Source organism: Ranitomeya imitator, chromosome 2 (genome assembly GCF_032444005.1).
Source record: "Ranitomeya imitator isolate aRanImi1 chromosome 2, aRanImi1.pri, whole genome shotgun sequence".
Lineage (NCBI taxonomy): Eukaryota > Metazoa > Chordata > Amphibia > Anura > Dendrobatidae > Ranitomeya > Ranitomeya imitator.
Genome location: NC_091283.1, coordinates 724836916 through 724857452, shown reverse-complemented (window position 1 = coordinate 724857452; position 20537 = coordinate 724836916). Strand labels below are relative to the sequence as shown.

Here is a 20537-nt window from a genome sequence, read left to right as displayed (position 1 = left end):
CCTATGGGAGACAAACTGAGAAAAAAAAATCCAGAAAATCACATTGTCTGTTTTTTTATCATTTTTTTTGCATATTATGGTGGAAAATAAGTATTTGGTCAGAAACAAACAATCAAGATTTCTGGCTCTCACAGACCTGTAACTTCTTCTTTAAGAGTCTCCTCTTTCCTCCACTCATTACCTGTAGTAATGGCACCTGTTTAAACTTGTTATCAGTATAAAAAGACACCCGTGCACACCCTCAAACAGTCTGACTCCAAACTCCACTGTGGTGAAGACCAAAGAGCTGTCAAAGGACACCAGAAACAAAATTGTAGCCCTGCACCAGGCTGGGAAGACTGAATCTGCAATAGCCAACCAGCTTGGAGTGAAGAAATCAACAGTGGGAGCAATAATTAGAAAATGGAAGACATACAAGACCACTGATAATCTCCCTCGATCTGGGGCTCCACGCAAAATCCCACCCCGTGGGGTCAGAATGATCACAAGAACGGTGAGCAAAAATCCCAGAACCACGCGGGGGGACCTAGTGAATGAACTGCAGAGAGCTGGGACCAATGTAACAAGGCCTACCATAAGTAACACACTACGCCACCATGGACTCAGATCCTGCAGTGCCAGACGTGTCCCACTGCTTAAGCCAGTACATGTCCGGGCCCGTCTGAAGTTTGCTAGAGAGCATTTGGATGATCCAGAGGAGTTTTGGGAGAATGTCCTATGGTCTGATGAAACCAAACTGAAACTGTTTGGTAGAAACACAACTTGTCGTGTTTGGAGGAAAAAGAATACTGAGTTGCATCCATCAAACACCATACCTACTGTAAAGCATGGTGGTGGAAACATCATGCTTTGGGGCTGTTTCTCTGCAAAGGGGCCAGGACGACTGATCCGGGTACATGAAAGAATGAATGGGGCCATGTATCGTGAGATTTTGAGTGCAAACCTCCTTCCATCAGCAAGGGCATTGAAGATGAAACGTGGCTGGGTCTTTCAACATGACAATGATCCAAAGCACACCGCCAGGGCAACGAAGGAGTGGCTTCGTAAGAAGCATTTCAAGGTCCTGGAGTGGCCTAGCCAGTCTCCAGATCTCAACCCTATAGAAAACCTTTGGAGGGAGTTGAAAGTCCGTGTTACCAAGCGAAAAGCCAAGAACATCACTGCTCTAGAGGAGATCTGCATGGAGGAATGGGCCAACATACCAACAACAGTGTGTGGCAACCTTGTGAAGACTTACAGAAAACGTTTGACCTCTGTCATTGCCAACAAAGGATATATTACAAAGTATTGAGATGAAATTTTGTTTCTGACCAAATACTTATTTTCCACCATAATATGCAAATAAAGTGTTAAAAAAACAGACAATGTGATTTTCTGGATTTTTTTCTCTCAGTTTGTCTCCCATAGTTGAGGTCTACCTATGATGTAAATTACAGACGCCTCTCATCTTTTTAAGTGGTGGAACTTGCACTATTGCTGACTGACTAAATACTTTTTTGCCCCACTGTAATTATTATATATTCTGAACGCACATACATGTGTATTATATGTATGTCTCTATAACGCGTGCGTGTACAGAATTCATAGCAATTACCTACACTGACTCACAGATGATGTCTTGATTATAATTGAGAAATTTCCTTTTTTGTCATTTTGCGCACGTTTGTGCAGTCACAACAGAATACATAAGAATTACATACAATAGCTGACAGATGACTTCTTGATTATAATAAAGCCCCTTCCACTATAAAAATATATATCTATTATTTAGAGAACACAAACATTCAGGGTCCCACTATTAATGTTGCTCAGGGCCACACTTTGTGTAAAACTTGCCTCATCTCCAAGGAATAAGAATGTGGTCTGGTGATTTTATTTTCAGTCTTCACTAACAGGTAGACAAAATAATTTGATTTGTTTGGATTTTTCAAGCATAATGTATACAATTTGTGCGTACGCTTCTGTTTTCTGAATGAACTGTAGTTAAGCACTAGGATTTCCCATTGGAATTATTCATTAGGGTGATGTGCGGACTTTGCTCTGAATCATTTCTAACTCTACTGTTTGCTAAGCAGAGACCTGAATGTATTGCCTTATACTTCTTTCTCCTACTTCTCTCTCAATTGAAAACATTTAGGGAAGTGGCAGAGAAAACTGTTGTCACGTGATCACAATTATGCAAATCGCATGTGGGCACAAAACCTTTGGGACTTTTTGTTTTGTACGTTGGGCATAAAACTAACAGGCAGGTAGTTGCTACCTACCTGCCTGAAGTGCCCAGGAACGGTCTCTGCCAGCACTGGGTTCTCTCAATCGAGCAGCAGCTTCTGTTCCGCTCTGTTCTGTTGACAGGGCTATACTTTCGGTGTCATGCTGATTGACAGCCGGCTGCGCACTGCCTAACTGTGGGGAGATGGCTGTCAATCAGCATGACGTAGGTACTGACTGTCAGTTCATGCCAGAGATATGGTCACGGCTGACGCTCTCTGTACATAGAGCAGTGATGGAAACTGTGTTGGCGCCACCCTGTGACTGGAAGTCAAATGCTGCCAGGGGGAATAAAGTTAATTTCCTCCTGGCAGCAGGGCTCTTGGTGACAGCACCGCATGGTGTCAGAACACTATTGACCCGCAGATTAACACCATATCTACCGCTAAATAGTGTTATATTACATGACATGTTCCTTTTAAGCCATGTCCCTAGAAACACTCAAAAACTCCCCAATATGATTATTATCATCTGCTCACCTACAATCCCAATAATGTTACAAAAACAACTATCAAAGAATGTAGAACACAGTGGTATATCCCATGACAAGAAGAAGGAGCACCTCTTCTGCAATGCAATACAGTGAACATTTACCTTTTAACTTACAATCTATATCAATGAAAAAACAGATGATGCTTTCTTCAAAATTGGTCAGTACTTTCACACTATTACACAGCTTTGTAATCTGGTATATGAAGATGTATTATTGCCATATTTAATATTTAGGTTTTTTTTTTACTGCTGTGTGAACTTTTTGACTTTCCATCTATGTCAATAAATGTCCTCAGGTGATGTTTTTTTTGTGTTTTAGCCAATAGTTTCATACTATTAAACATCTCTTGCAACTTGGCATAGCAGGATGCATTGCTACCATATTACCGTATATACTCGGGTTTAAGCCGACCCGAGTATAAGCCGACCCCCTAATTTTGCCACAAAAAACTGGGAAAACTTAATGACTCGAGTATAAGCCTAAGGTGGAAAATGCAGCAGCTACTGGTAAATTTCAAAAACAAAAATAGATACCAATAAAAGTAAAATTAATTGAGACATCAGTAGTTTAAGTGTTTTTGAATATCCATATTGAATTAGGAGCTCCATATAATGCTCCATGCAGTTCATGATGGCTCCATAAGATGCTCCATATTAAAATATGCCCCATATAATGCTGCACAAATGTTGATTATGACCCCATAAGATGCTCCATAGACACATTTTCCCCATATAATGCTCCACAAATGTGGATTATGGCCCCATAAGATGCTCCATAGAGATATTTGCGCCATATAATGCTGCACATGGCCCCATAAGATGCTCCATACAGATATTTGTCCCATATAATGCTGCACATGGCCCCATACAGATATTTGCCACATATAATGATGCACATGGCCCCATAAGATGCTCCATACAGATAATTGCCCCATATAATGTTGCACATGGCCCCATAAGATGCTCCATACAAATAATTGCCCAATATAATGCCGCACATGGCCCCATAAGATGCTCCATACAGACATTTGCCCCATATGCTGTTGCTGCGATTAAAAAAATAAAAAATGACATACTCACGTCTCAGGCCCCCGGCACTTGCTATATTTACCTGCTCCGCGTTCCACCGCCGACCGCCGCTGTGTCTTCCCTGTCCTGTGCACTGACATTCAGGCAGAGGACGGCGCACTAGTCGCGTCATCGCGCCCTCTGACCTGAGCGTCACTGCAAAGGACGTGGAAGACGCAGCGGCACCGACGGTGGAACGGAGAGCAGGTGAATATCGCGCACAGCGTTATACTCACCTGCTCCTGGCACAGGCCCTGCACGTCTGTTCCCCGGCGCCGGCAGCTTCTTTCTGTAGTGAGCGGTCACATGGTACTGCTTATTACAGTAATGAATATGCAGCTCCACCCCTATGGGAGTGGAGTCGGGTCCATATAAATTACTGTAATGAGCGATGCCATGTGACCGCTCACTGCATGAAGAAGCTGCCGGCGCCGGGGAACCAGGGATGTGCAGGGACCGCACCAGGAGCAGGTGAGTATTATTACACAGCTCTGCCCCCATCCCCTGCTAATCCCTGGGTATGACTCGAGTATAAGCTGAGAGAGTTACTTTCAGCCCAAAAAAGTGGGCTGAAAATCTCGGCCTATACTCGAGTATATACGGTAATAATATTATTCTGTTGTGTGTGAAATGTTGACTTATCATTAGTGATGGGCGAACCTGTGGATGTTTGGGTCCGGAGGACTCAGCCGAACATCTGACAAAAGTTTGGTTCAGGTACTAGAAAAAAGGTTACCACCGGTCACAGGTGCCGGCTGATGAGAGAGTACTACTTTCATCAGCATACGCCTGCTGTCGCTGATAACAGCGAGAGGCACCGCTGATGGGAGTATTCATCAGCCGGCGCCAGTGCTATAAATAAATTAATACAAAAAAAGGGTCTCTTCTATTTTTGATAACCAGGCATAAAAAACAGACAGCTGTGGGCTGTAACCCTCAGCTGTCAGCTTTACCATGGCTGGCTATAAATAGAGGGGTCCCACACTATTTTTTAAATTATTTAAATAAATAATTTAAAATAAAGACGAGAGTTCCCCCATTTAAGACAACAAGCCAAGCTAAAGCAAACAGCCGGTGATTGATATTCTCAGACTGGTAAGGGGCCATGGATATTGCCCCAGCCTAAAAATAGCAGCATGCAGCTGCCCCAGCTCTTCCTACTTGTCCTGGTGCGATGGCAAGTGGGGTAAAGGTTTCAGGGTTGATGTCAGCTATATTATGGCTTGACGTCGTCCCATAAGACACAATCCCATAAGACACAGCAGCACTTTCAGCAAAGAAAAGAAGAAACAATCTTATCTGGGGTCCAGATGATAAACATATGCCTCTGCCTCAATGCATTTCCCTGCCATGATGCCAGTTCATCAGGAGGCTAATGGATCAGCCGTTGCCAGTATATACATAGCTCATGGCCGTCAGGACATCCTAGTTGCAGGTGTGGGGCAAAGTGAAAGCGATGGGGTTTAAAAAGCCCGCTATGACCGCCCCTCCATTGTGTAGAAAGTATATAGGGATGTGCCAGACATTACAATGCCTTGGCTCCGTGTCTCACCATCAGAGCTGCGCATGTCCGATTACTTCACAAGTGCTAGAGGCCGATAACTCCTTCCTCCTGTCAGCACTTTTACTTCCGGTAGTTGCGCTTTACAAACTGCGCTTGCGCAGACTGTGACCTTGCGTTCCACAATGCGCACGCTCACTACCGTTATTGTATAGAGGCCCAAAACAGCGCATGCGTGTATCCTAATTGCTCCTTCTTTATACCAGCGCGATTCTCCTGCTGGTTGCTGTGCTTATCATATCACGCACATGCGCTCCGCTACCCAGCGTTTCTCTCTGCGCATCTTTTATGAGAGTTGAGAGGGTAAGTGTGAAGGGTCACCAAGGGTGAGCCGACGAGAGCGGGGGCGCCATTTGCGATTTGATTTAGGGTGCCAACCTCCGCAGCAAGGTAGGGACATATCTAGGGTGATTAGAGGGTCTGAAATTTAGGCCTTCCCTCTCTCTACCCATGTCATGGTATACATCTATATCTGGGTGTCCAGATTGTTATTATAGTCAATCATTTTCTGTGGTTGTAAAAGAATATTTTTGCATTTTGGCTCCTGTATTCAGAGGGATGATTAGTGTACTTCATTGATGAGATCTCAACTTCTGTATAATTTTCTACCTTCTTTCCTTTCTACTTTTTCAACGGCACCCATGGTTTGCATTTTTTGGCATGTTTTACTGTTTGTAGGTATCGCTATTTAGGGTTTAACAGTGTGCATCCAGGGTGAGCCATTGTTGAGTGGGGGCGCCATTTTGCGTACAAGATAGGGTGCCAACCTCCACTGGTAGGAAGGATATATCAGTGTCTGGTAGGGTTTACTAGGGGCATATGCATATACTTCATTGCTTTTTGTAGTTTGCAGGGTTTGTAGGGTTTTTTGTCCATGTTATGTTAAATGCTATTAATAAAAATTGAATTTTAGGTATTGTTAATATGTTAGCCTGCTAAATCACTATGCCAGTATATCTTTTTGTGTTTGCACACCTTAACTTTGCATAACTTTACACAATTAAGTTCAGAATTCATCTCCAGCACTACAATTATTCCTGTAGCTGATCAGATCAAGAGAATTTTTTAAACTGCCAGAAATATATAGATGGGCTTTAAGTCATGGATGAAAAATTATTCTTTTTACTGGTACAAACAAGGTAATTTACATAATCACCGAGTTCTTTGTCTGAACATCTCTCTATAGTTTGTCTTCCTTTCTCTCACTTAAATGCAGGAAAAAGCTGAAATCCTTTCAAGAAAATTAATCTAGCACCTAGCAGATATAATTTCACTTGAAGTGGGTGAAAGGATTGGAGCTGCAAATCGGAGCTGTTTATATGCAATAACTGCTCTCTGTTCTTGCTGGCCTCTGTTTTAATCACCATTAGTTCTCAAACACCTTGATAATGGGATATCAGCCCACAACTGAATGCCAATGGATCATTTCACTTCAGAACAAAACAAAAGATCACCTTGAAAAATCGTTACATTGGGTAAGTGTAATCCTGTATACTGTATGCTATTAAACAAAAAGCCATTTATTTGACTGGTAAAGAGTCTAGCGGGATCCATTTATATTATAGCATCTGGTCCACGGCCTCACAAAGATAAATTGTTCTCACATCACACTCTGGAAACCCCTTAGAAGAAGTGATCTTTAGGAGGTTTCAAAAAGTTTTTTTTTCAGTAGATTTGGAGGTCTTCCGTATATTGAAGAGATTCTCGGATACTGCAAGGGAGTTAACAAGTATGACTATAAAAGATCAGGAGATTGGACATGGTTAAAATTTGTCACATTGCATTGATTTTACTGGGAAATTTGATTTACAGTGAATTAATTCTCCGGCAACAGAATGTCCCTTTTTTGATCTGGGGGTCTGGAGAGATCTCAGGGCATAAATGTGAGATGCAGAAAAGAAAAGCAACTAATACTTGTCTCACCATTCACCACTGCTGCTCACTGTCCCCGGTACATTACGTATCTTCTTAACACCACCACTCGCTGCATCTTTACATTTATGCCAGAACTTCTTGATGTGACCCAAATGCTTCCGTCAGTCAAGAAATACAAGCTGCCACAAATAGCGACTATTCATTTATGCCCATCCGTATGTTTTCTTGAATTTGAATGAAATCAACAATTTCCCAGTAAACATATACACTTTAATATAATACAACACAGTAGCAAATTCCTTGGCAGGCTTTTATTCATATCACCACCATTGAGCAGCCACATATAGACACATAGAAATCTTGAGACAGAATATTGTGACCTTTGGTATTATTTATAAGGCTGGTAATCTCATGCTCCATATCTTGGCATATGGTCACCAAAGAGGAAAGATAAGGGAGGACACATCTGTATTCTGCTCCCAAATGGAAGAAGATGACAACCATGAGGAATCCTCCTGCCTATTGATTAAAATGTCTCCCTTCAAAATATGTAAGTGTAAAAAAATATGAGAAGTAGTAGTAACACTGTGCTTTTTCTATTACTATTTCCATTTAAAATGTCTCCAAAGTGGAACCATACTTGAAGCATCAATTTTTTGTATGTTAGAAAAAATAAAACAAGTAAAATAGAAAAGAATAACATTAATTAGGCTTTCTTCTGTTCAGACTGAACAAAGAGGTATTCAGCAGCTGAGCTTACAGTCTTATCATGGGTCTCTGGGCCTATTGAGCAGCACGTCTGTCTGCTGCATGTAGACCTCAAGAACACTGCATACTTATATCAGCTCATCTAGGCATAATGCAAAGCGCCTCGTTGAATACACCAGAGAACAGAAAACACTACAGCAACGAGGTGAGCAAGCTCCAAACACAATCAGCAGTGGCTTCTTTTATTTGTGCCACTAATGCATTATGTTACATAAGGCTATGAAAAATATTATTAAACATCTGTTCCTTTATTCTGACAGCTGCTTCCAATTACTGTACATGTAATCCTCGCTAGGTAGCGGAAAACAAATCGTAATCAAAATATAAATGCATATGGATACCAATACAGGTGTAATTAATTGACCTTACAGCAAAATTGTCAATGGTCCTCATCTAGCAGATATTCTTCTGTTCTGCATTAATTTCTTAGGACAGGAGCCAAAAACCTTCATTGAGAATGAAATATTTAGGTAAAAAATTCATGATGGAATGGAAAGTGCCTGTTCAAAATAACTTTAGAATAATCTATGCTAGCATCGAATACTTGGGATTACAGTATTTGTTATATAAATTATTCTCTACCAAGAACTTAAAGTTTACTAGATATTTAATGCACAGAAAGTGTATCAATAATAGAAGAAATAGCACAGGACTTGACACCGTAGTATAAAAATCTTGGTCCAGCACTTAGCAGTTCCAAACACATTGTGGACCACCAAAAATTATAGAAAAATATGAAGCAATCATGACAAATCTTTTTCTTTTTTTAAAAAAATCCACAAAAAAGTCAGTATTCCACATACAATACAGACCGACATGTGAAAAAGGTCCTATCCAACCCCATCCTTTGGCTTATCAGACCTTGAACAGCTGAGGACAGTAAAATGCATGTGGTGGCGAGAAGAGAGAGAGACCATAAAAGTGTACACTCTACAGGAGAGAGTCGGAGAGGACATCACTAACGTTAAGTAGAAGAGAGTGAGGGAGAATCCCACAGACCATAAAAGCGTACACTCTACAGGAGAGAGTCGGAGAGGACATCACTAACGTTAAGTAGAAGAGAGTGAGAGAGAATCCCACAGACCATAAAAGCGTACACTCTACAGAAGAGAGTAGGAGAGGACATCACTAACATTAAGTAGAAGAGAGTGAGAGAGAATTCCACAGAATATAAAAGCGTACACTCTACAGGAGAGAGTCGGAGAGGACATCACTAACGTTAAGTAGAAGAGAGAGAGAGAATCCCACAGACCATAAAAGCGTACACTCTACAGAAGAGAGTAGGAGAGGACATCACTAACATTAAGTAGAAGAGAGTGAGAGAGAATTCCACAGACTATAAAAGCGTACACTCTACAGGAGAGAGTCGGAGAGGACATCACTAACATTAAGTAGAAGAGAGTGAGAGAGAATCCCACAGACCATAAAAGCGTACACTCTACAGGAGAGAGTCGGAGAGGACATCACTAACGTTAAGTAGAAGAGAGTGAGAGAGAATCCAACAGACCATAAAAGCGTACACTCTACAGAAGAGAGTCGGAGAGGACATCACTAACATTAAGTAGAAGAGAGTGAGAGAGAATTCCACAGACTATAAAAGCGTACACTCTACAGGAGAGAGTCAGAGAGGACATCACTAACATTAAGTAGAAGAGAGTGAGAGAGAATCCTACAGACCATAAAAGCGTACACTCTACAGGAGAGAGTGGTAGAGGACATCACTAACGTTAATTAGAAGAGAGTGAGAGAGAATCCCACAGACCATAAAAGCGTACACTCTACAGGAGAGAGTAGGAGAGGACATCACTAACGTTAAGTAGAAGAGAGTGAGAGAGAATCCCACAGACCATAAAAGCTTACACCCTACAGGAGAGAGTTGGAGAGGACATCACTAACGTTAAGTAGAAGAGAGAGAGAATCCCACAGACCATAAAAGCGTACACTCCACAGAAGAGAGTGGGAGAGGACATAACTAACGTTAAGTAGAAGAGACAGAGAATCCCACAGACCATAAAAGCTTACACCCTACAGGAGAGAGTTGGAGAGGACATCACTAACATTAAGTAGAAGAGAGAGAGAATCCCACAGACCATAAAAGCGTACACTCCACAGAAGAGAGTGGGAGAGGACATAACTAACGTTAAGTAGAAGAGATAGAGAATCCCACAGACCATAAAAGCGTACACTCTACAGGAGAGAGTTGGAGAGGACATCACAAACATTAAGAAGAAAAGGGTGACAGAGAATCCCACAGACCATAAAAGCTTACATTCTACAGGAGACAGAGAGAGATGACTTGACTGACCATAAGAGCTTACATTCTACAGAAAAGAGACTTACCTAGTGACACTGGTGATTGAAAACCACTCTGCTGTACAAACTGTGCTGCACTGCTGAAATCCTGATCTGTGATGGCGGAGATAATCAGCCTGAGGTATGATAACAGCAAAGCAAAATTATGTTTTTCTGTGCTGAAATGGTTCTGGGCAAGTTTTTTTTTTGCAAATTTCGAATCGAATTTAAAAATATTTGAGTTTGCGTGAAACCACAAATTGCAGAAAATTTTACTCTAAATAGATCTTCTGCGAATTGATGCACTCCTCGCTAAGAATTGAGAGACTGAATTTGACTTCATTGTCCTGTTACTTTTTTCTATCTCTGCACATCCTAACTATGGACAGTGGTGTTAGGAAATTCATGTGCTAGAGCTTCCTTTGTTTCCTTGTCTTCTCTGTGATTAAAGATCCCCAGGTCCCGGAGGAGCACAGCTGGTGCAGGACTGCCAGTTTTTACAGCAGAGTTGGATGCTTTCTCAGGATTCACTCAGATGGCAAAGTTATAATAAGTTGATTATGTATAGTACACATTATATCTCTCTTCTCTCTTTCTCTCTCGCTCTCCAATTCTCCAATTTTTCACTATTATGATTTGCAGCACATTTATTCAACACAAATTAAATTTTGGAAGGAAAATTGCCGACTCCGGCAAATGTGAATTTTAAAAGATCCCCTCTTCTCTATTCCTTAGTCATAGTCATGGGAAAAACTGTTGAAATCACTAGTGTCAGTCATGGGCAAATACGACATCGGAATCTGAATTATACCACAGGCAGTGCACGCACACACAATGCAACTATTAAATCTACTTTAATAAATAAGTAACAAATCATTTTGAAAATTTAGGTCATTAGGTTGTATGATCTCTGATCTTAATATTCCATGGCCTTCTCTTAACAAGAGTTTTCTTTGCTAATCTCTTCCTATAAAATAGACAATAAACCTTTTCTATTCGATATTAAAAAAAAACCTGATAATTTACTATTACGCATCTCCACAAACTAATTAGTCGCTCCCAGGTTGATTGTATTAATTTTAATGATGTTGGATAAATGCTTCATTATCCGTTTTCTAAGCTTCCTGAAAGAACAGTCAATATATTGGATATCGGATGATTCACATTTTCCAATTTTCCATCCTGAACAGTATAATAGGGCCTCATTCAGACGTCTATGATTTTTCTGGGATGTAAAAACAAGGACCGTTATTCATCAGTGGTTGGTCAGTTGTCAGTTTTTACCATCCGTGATTCTCATGTATGAAATAATAAACATATTACAAAGTTTTTCTGACCCATTATCATGTTAATCAAGGCCAGCACCTGGATTATACAGTACATTCATGCCAACTGTTTGCCGTCCTTACACTTTTATGGATAATTTTGATCTGTGACTCTGATGAAAAACGGATATGATCTTTTGCAGACACATGAACCATAAATATGTGAATAGCACCGTAGACTTTAATAATTGCATGTTCTTTCTGTGACAGAACTGATCCGTGATTCACAGACATCTACAAAGCACGTAGTGCCGTTCATAAAACAATCGTGTGATCTGCACCATGGGGAGCAACAAGCACTTTCATTTTTGCATTGAAGTAAAGTTTTTTACATTACTTTTAACTCCTTTCATTTAAGAAAACTTTTCAGCAATAATCACATAGTACTGATTTTTTGTTACTCAAACAAACTGGGAGACAGACTATTGATCTAGTGATTGATCTTTTTAGCTACACATTTGCATTCTTTTCAGACAATTTCATCAAACACCGAATTTGGGTGCAGAACAGGTAAGTATTTTGACAGCATCGGCGTAACCTTATTAAAGGGAACCTGTCACTAGATTCAAGCTCCCCAGCCACAGACACCAAGAATCTGAGGTGGGCTGACCTATTAAAGCCAGATATGCTTTTATCTGAAACGCTGGCTTAGTCCCTTAGGCAGAACTTCGATTTGTTCTTCAATTAGGACAGGTGGCATAAGTATCAATACATAGTCCATCATTTCTTGTAGACTCCTCCCAATCTTCTCCTCATCTTATCTGTTCTACATGTAGTTCTGTATCTTGTATCAATAATATCATTCATTCATCATCAATGAAGAGGGTTAGTGCAAGGATAGTTATCGTTTTTTTCTCATTTATTAGTACATTTTTGGCATCACTGTGCCTCATTGGGAAATGATGTAAATAAATGAAAATATTGCTAACGCCAACTTATAGCACCCTGTCATCTTTATATTACGACTGTAACTAATGGCATGTGAGTAAGGAGGCTTTAATTCTTATTAAATCCAGATGTTGGTTGTAGAATTTTATTTTATTTCCTTGTGCAGGGGGCGGACACTGCACTTCCAGCTCTCAGCTCTCTCTTGTTCCCACTCACTCCTGGTCTCTAATGAACAAGTCATTCTTCTCTCAGCGACTTGCCATAACCTATCATTGTCATGTCCCTGAGGTTATCTACTCATACAGGGCAGCATATGCACAGCAAGCTCCTGATGTCATGAAAGCTGAACTATTGAATTACGCATACGCCATCCTCTCTGCGGAGAAGACCTTGGGATAATGATAGCGCTTACACAAAAACCCATTTGCGGCAGGCAGGTCATTGAGGCAAGAATAACCCGTCCATCAGAGACTGGAGGATGGTGGCAGGCAGGTAAAAGAGATAGAGACCAGAATGCCGGAAGTGCAGTGTCCACCCCCTGCACTTGTGACTAATACTTCAATGCTGGACTTCTCCAAGATGTCAACATTAACACACTAAATCCAGACCTTCTACACGCAAGGTCTGGATCTAGTAAGTATTAAAGGCACTTTTCTCACATGCCATTAGTTAGGGTAGTAACATCCTGATGACAGGGTCACTTAATTTATATGGGTGCACACTTAATAATGCATTTAGCAGATAATCAGTAGCATCCTAAAGCACTCAATAAAACACGATCCTAAGAGGTGACTTGGCTCCTTTAGAAATCAATAAACAATTTAGGAAGTGGTTATAGAATTTTGCTTAAAGGGGTGGACAGGAAACTAAACAGCACTTGATTGTAATAGGCATAAAAACATCAGCGTTCTTTCTGTTATTAGGCACAGACCTGTAAAAATCTCAAAATAAGAGAAAACACCCCCAAAAATCAAATGCAGCTTAAATCCATGCCCTGATGTAGAACAATGCAATACTGTGCTCAGTAAATGGCATCAAACCAAACCCTACCTCTATACGTGGGACATTTAATTCTACTAAGCAGAACTTTTCTTTATGTTTGACCTCCACCTAAATTGGCCGTTTCTTACAGTCTGTGCTTTTGCCAAATAAGGAGAGCAGATGTACAGATTGAAATATGTTACAGTAAGGTCAGGTATCAGTTATTTCATGTATTATATCATTCCGTAAAAGCATCGACATTAATATCTGATCTTCAGTCACACATTTCCTATTGATACTTGTAATATAAATTATGGATAATTGCAGTGTAAATATTTCTTAATGTTCTGATGAAATTATAATATGCTCAATGATAGGGTTCAAATATACACCAGTGTTTGTACATAGGAACATTATGGCTTTATTGAGCTGTCAGTCACTGGTCGACTACTAGCACATCATATTAGCACTTATGTATTAGCTCCTCACACATTTCTCCCCTTGGAGGCCAATGAAAGTCTGGAATTTTTGGCAGAAATTAAATGTGGCATTCTCACTTTGAGTTGTACAAAAGCACAAAGGAAGTGCCTAGAGATTTAAAGAAAGAAACGAAACGAGCATTTCATGCCAAGTAGCTACAGTATAAACTGCATGAAACTTCTTTTCATTTTGGGTTAGTTTTGTTAAGCAATGCTCTACCGTGTATGAATGGTTTTCATCTTTGTAGGCACCAGATCAGTTTGCCCTGATAATGCCAATATATAAAAATACAGCTTGAATGCAAGCTAAATAAATGTTGTCATATGTGGTTTATGGCCAGGAAGACAAACATGAAGGAAATCCAAGCAAATTGACGGGGAGATACAGATTAATTTGTGTATGTGCACACGTTAAGTGTTTGGTGCAGAGATTTGAGCACCATTTCTTCACTTCTTGACAGGAAAAATGTAGCGGTAAAAGAGTGTGTTTTTGAAGGGTTTCTTTACTTGAGTTTTTGGCACAGATTTTACCCACTCATTAGCATGAAACGAAAAACGTCACCCTCAGCAAAGCCATGGGCAGAGTGCCCCATGACTTGGTTTGTTGGGCAAGCAGGGGTTAAAAATATACAGCACAGACCAAAAGTTTGGACACACCTTCTCATTTAAAGATTTTTCTGTATTTTCATGACTATGAAAATTGTACATTCACACTGAAGGCATCAAAACTATGAATTAACACAGGTGGAATTATATACTTAACAAAAAAGTGTGAAACAACTGAAATTATGTCTTACATTCTAGGTTCTTCAAAGTAGCCACATTATGATTTGATGACTGCTTTGCACACTCTTGGCATTCTCTTGATGAGCTTCAAGAGATTGTCACCGGGAATGGTCACTTCACAGGTGTGCCCTGTCATGTTTAATAAGTGGGATTTCTTGCCTTATAAATGGGGTTGGGACCATCAGTTGTGTTGTACAGAAGTCTGGTGGATACACAGCTGATAGTCCTACTGAATAGACTGTTAGAATTTGTATTATGGCAAGAAAAAAGCAGCTAAATAAAGAAAAACGAGTGGCCGACATTACTTTAAGAAATGAAGGTCAGTCAGTCCGAAAAATTGGGAAAACTTTGAAAGTGTCCCCAAGTGCAGTGGCAAAAACCATCAAGCGCTACAAAGAAACTGGTTAACATGAGGACCGCCCCAGGAAAGGAAGACCAAGAGTCACCTCTGCTTCTGAGGATAAGTTTTTCCAAGTCACCAGCCTCAGAAATCGCAGCTCAGATTAGAGTCCTGGTCAATGCCACACAGAGTTCTAGCAGCAGACGCATCTCTACAACAACTGTTAAGAGGAGACTTTGTGCAGCAGGCCTTCATGGTAAAATAGCTGCTAGGAAACCACTGCTAAGGAAAGGCAAAAAGCAGAAGAGACTTGTTTGGGCTAAAGAACACAAGGAATGGACATTAGACCAGTGGAAATCTGTGTTTTAGTCTGATGAGTCCAAATTTGAGATCTTTGGTTCCAACCACCGTGTCTTTGCGCGACGCAGAAAAGGTGAACGGATGGACTCTACATGCCTGGTTCCCACCGTGAAGCATAGAGGAGGAGGTGTGATGGTGGGAGGTGCTTTGCAGATGACACTGTTGGGGATTTATTCAAAATTGAAGGCATACTGAACCAGCATGGCTACCACAGCATCTTGCAGCGGCATGCTATTCCATCTGGTTTGCGTTTAGTTGGACCATCATTTATTTTTCAACAGGACAATGACCCCAAACACACCTCCAGGCTGTGTAATGACTATTTGACCAAGAAGGAGAGTGATCAGGTGCTACGCCAGATGACCTGGCCCCCACAGTCACCAGACCTGAACCCAATCGAGATGGTTTTGGGTGAGCTGTACCGCAGAGTGAAGGCAAAAGGGCCAACAAGTGCTAAGCATCTCTGGGAACTCCTTCAAGATTGATTGGAAGACCATTCCCGGTGACTACCTCTTGAAGCTCATCAAGAGAATGCCAAGAGTGTGCAAAGCAGTCATCAAAGCAAAAGGTGGCTACTTTGAAAAACCTAGAATATAAGACATAATATCAGTTGTTTCACACTTTTTTGTTTCACACTTTTTTGTTAAGTGTATAATTCCACATGTGTTAATAGTTTTGATGCCTTCAGTGTGAATGTACAATTTTCATAGTCATGAAAATACAGAAAAATCTTTAAATGAGAAGGTGTGTCCAAACTTTTTGTCTGTACTGTATATGTTAGAAGCGCGGGCTTAGAGGGTTCAAGTAAGGTAAAAATATAAAAAATGTTGCATGATGTTATCATTGGGCCATTTTTTCCGAGCGGTGGTGAGGGGGTTCTTGGAGTTGGTGACAATATTGTGGTGGGGGTTGTACATCAAGTGGATGGTAACCTCCCCTTTATGTTTGGATTTTTTTGATTTTGGTTAATTGCCTTGCGGATTTTGGGGCTCTACAGGATTGGGTCCCTGAGAGTCGGTGTTATAGAAAAGGTTTTCTGGCAACAAAGGTGCCCCAAGCCTGTGGTTGTGGCTGTACCCCAGCTGGATGCTGGATGGTTAATTATTTACTGGATTCCGCCATGTTTTGGAGCTCAAAGATCCTCCTTACAAAAAGTTATTTGTTGTAATGTTTGTTAATGAAAGGCCAATTTGGCCAATTTATCCAAATAAAAAGGTGCACGGGTGTTCAATTGGGGAGAAGGGATGTTCTGTGGGAGCGGGAGCAGTGTTGTTAAAGGGTGGGGTTGATACAGAAAGGAGTTAGTTGAAAAGAAGCATCTACAATACCACAGTCATGAAATCTGCAGCAAAAACGTTGAAACAATTGACATGCTGCAGATATAAACCTGCACCAAATCTGCAAGTCACAAATAAGCAATGTGTGCTTAAGACTTCAGGAATCTCATTAATTTTCCTGCCATCAGAAAGCAGGTTTTGTGACAAATCTGCACTGAAAATAACACATAAAAAATGCAGCAAAAACTGAACATGTGCACACAGCCTGAGGGTAAACTCAAATTTCCTTGATCTTCTTTTCTTCCTGGTACCTGACTACTACTTCTTTTTATACCGAAAAAACTGTATTAAAATGTCACAAAAGCTTGTTCAAGAAAAGGATATTCCTTTTAGGCCATCTTTTTATAGCTTTTATGAAATACCGTACATCTCCAGCTTCTTCTGAATGGTCATAAAAATGGGATTCAGAAAAGCCACGATGGAGTTGTAGGCTGCTATGACTTTTCCAGAAATTTTAGTTTTTTTCCAGATAGACACAAGGAAAAATGTAGTAGATTATGTTTCTGTGCCCATCTGAAAAGGCAGACACCCAAACAAAAAGCACAAAGTTCATGATGAGTTAGTATGAATCCCATTTCCATACGGATTTAGACAGAACTCCCAAATGAACAGTGAAAATGCAGAATGACCAGGGCCTTAAGGTACCGTCACACTAGACGATATCGCTAGCGATCCGTGACGTTGCAGCGTCCTGGCTAGCGATATCGTCCAGTGTGACAGGCAGCAGCGATCAGGCCCCTGCTGTGCTGTCGCTGGTCTGGGAAGAAAGTCCAGAACTTTGTTTCGTCGCTGGACTCCCCGCAGACATCGCTGAATCGGCGTGTGTGACACCGATTCAGCGATGTCTTCGCTGGTAACCAGGGTAAACATCGGGTAACTAAGCGCAGGGCCGCGCTTAGTAACCCGATGTTTACCCTGGTTACCATCGTTAAAGTAAAAAAACAAACACTACATACTTACCTACCGCTGTCTGTCCTCGGCGCTCTGCTTCTCTGGTCTGGCTGTGAGCGCCGGGCAGCCGGAAAGCAGAGCGGTGACGTCACCGCTCTGCTTTCCGGCCGCTGTGCTCACAGCCAGACCAGAGAAACAGAGAGCCGAGGACAGACAGCGGTAGGTAAGTATGTAGTGTTTGTTTTTTTACTTTAACGATGGTAACCAGGGTAAACATCGGGTTACTAAGCGCGGCCCTGCGCTTAGTTACCCGATGTTTACCCTGGTTACCGGGGACCTCGGGATCGTTGGTCGCTGGAGAGCTGTCTCTCCAGCGACCAAACAGCGACGCTGCAGCGATCCGGATCGTTGTCGGTATCGCTGCAGCGTCGCTGTGTGTGACGGTAGCTTTACTCTCAATGCTGTAGAAGAATCTTGGTGGTTCCCATTACTTTAGTTGGTTACAGTCTCCAGAAGATGTGCAATACTTCACACTTACTCTCACACTTGGAATGCACAGTCCCTAGAGTACTAGAACAATTGAAGCAAGTTTGTACAATCCTATGTTGAAGCCTGTTGGCCAGCTTGTTTCAAAGCACGCAAAAAGCACATTAGGGTATTGCCACCCGGCCCAGCGTCCCCCTCCTACCTCCGGTAAACACTATCCCTTTGTGTGACTCTCCCTGATTATCCCGTTTACCTTCTCTCATACATTGTCTTTACATATTGGGAAGGTCTTTACCAGAGTTTATTCTCTGATACATTTGTACTCTGCATGCTTTATTTGTAAGCACACAGACAATGCTGAATCGTTGTATTTTTGACTGGTGACCTTTGTGTATATGTTCACTCTTGCATAGTGTCACTTTACCTTGTTATCTCAATCTTTTCAATGTTTCTCTAATAAAAATTATATCTTTTTACTTCATTCACCTGATTACTCCCTATTCTCCTATTTTACATGTATTTTTGGAGTTGGTGTGTTTTGTCTTATAGGGTGGGTCACTACTAGTGTCACCACCCTTCATCTAGTACGTAGGTGGGGTTCCTGCTTTTATTGTTTCCAGGACGGCTGTTGTTGCCACTGTGGGACAAAAGGAAGCTACCACAGAAAACCCGCCTAGTTGTAATTTTAAAGGCTTGCCCCATGCCTCTGCTGATCTCAGCATCCATAATGCCATTAACTGTTTCCACACTTATCTCTGACCGCCCAAAGTGAGTACTTGAAGTGTGCACATTGGTTTAGAGATACATATTCTCTCTCAGAGTCTTGTCTTTCAAAGCAACCCTTTCCCAAGCTTTATGACAATCAGTCTTAATATGCTGGTGCCCTTATTGGTCCTAAATTATGCGCCAGGAAAATACAGTCACTAGGCCCCTTGCAACAGCCTCTCATACTCTTTAACCTTTGCAGTTTTTGCTCCATCTCCAAATGATCCTTTTAAGTCCTCAGATAGACTCCATGGTTTGTCCTTATTGCATAGACAATGTAAAAATCATACTTTTTTTCAGAATCAGACACAGACCACTTAGTCAAATCCATCATGTGGTTTGTTGAATGCTTCTTGACAGCCGGCTTTGCTTGTTATAAATTGGTGATCTTGTACTCAAACATCCACCTTTGACAAATTAAATAAGAAAGTGTCTGGCTCTGTCAAGGATAGTAATGAAGAGGGAATTTATTCTGTTTCTGATATTTACGCAGCTTCTGCCGGATGTTCTCAAACTGTTCAATGAGAAGGATACAAATCATGTTTGCAAATTTCAAACATGGATGGAATATTGTAGGAAAAGAATAGAAAGCAGCAATAAAACTAGCAACCAATATCACTCGGAAAAGGTAGATAGCAATTTAATAAACATGAAGACATTAAAAGAACTGTACTATAAAGGTTTTGAAGATTAAAATGATTCACAGAACCCAAGTTCAATGGCTGGGACTAATTAAAGGAGGTGCTGGGGATGTCAGCAGATAAGTGGAGACTCACAGGGCTCTGGTTCAGTGGCTGTGGACTACCAACATGGCTGCTGGACTGGGGTCCTACAAATCTTTTTGCTCCATTCTGCTTGAGACCTTCATTAATTATCAAAACATGTTCAATGCTTATCCAAGCACAACTCTTCATCCGGACAAGTAACTAATTCTCGTACAGCAGTTCTACCCCATTTTATTAGATGTGAAACTATTTTTTTTAACCATAAAACTTATTTTAAGAGAACCCATTATGTCTCCCAAAAAGGTGAACTGCCACCATATCTCTATTTCTGTCTTTCCCATAATCGTGAAACCATCCCCTGTGAACACAAAAGAGCAGCAGCAAGGGAGCTGGTACTAAACTATAGCTTTAGTGTCTGGATCTCCCGTGTTCCCTACTTCTGCTCTGCTCCTTGATGCTGTGCTATCGGACGGTGGTGTAAGTCCCACAAGATCACACTGCTGTACCCTATCTGAAGCAATATTTTTACTTTTGGAGATTCAGCTGAATTTCCAGCAATCATACATTTATCAGTTTTTGTATAAATCCCAGGGAAAGTAATGAATTAGTGGTAAAAATCCCCTTTATAGTGATTCCAAAATTGGAATTGCTATAATTGTTGGACAGTGCAACTATCTGCAAAGTCTATAGCAGAAATAACTGCTTTGGTATTAATGAAAAGTATGAAGTAAGTATGAATTGCATGAAGAGGAAGAGTATGTGACACCAAGCTCCTATTCCTCATGTTAAAATTACGCATATTTGGCATGCAATCATTTTAGATTTTTTGGTACAACAGATTTGATTAACT

The 20537-nt window shown here is 41.0% G+C and overlaps 1 protein-coding gene across 1 annotated transcript in view; it reads right to left on the bottom strand.

The window, feature by feature from the left end:
• The window catches only part of GRID1 (glutamate ionotropic receptor delta type subunit 1), a 2008846-nt gene that overhangs the window by 1932001 nt on the left and 56308 nt on the right, over nt 1-20537 (bottom strand). The window lies entirely within an intron of this gene.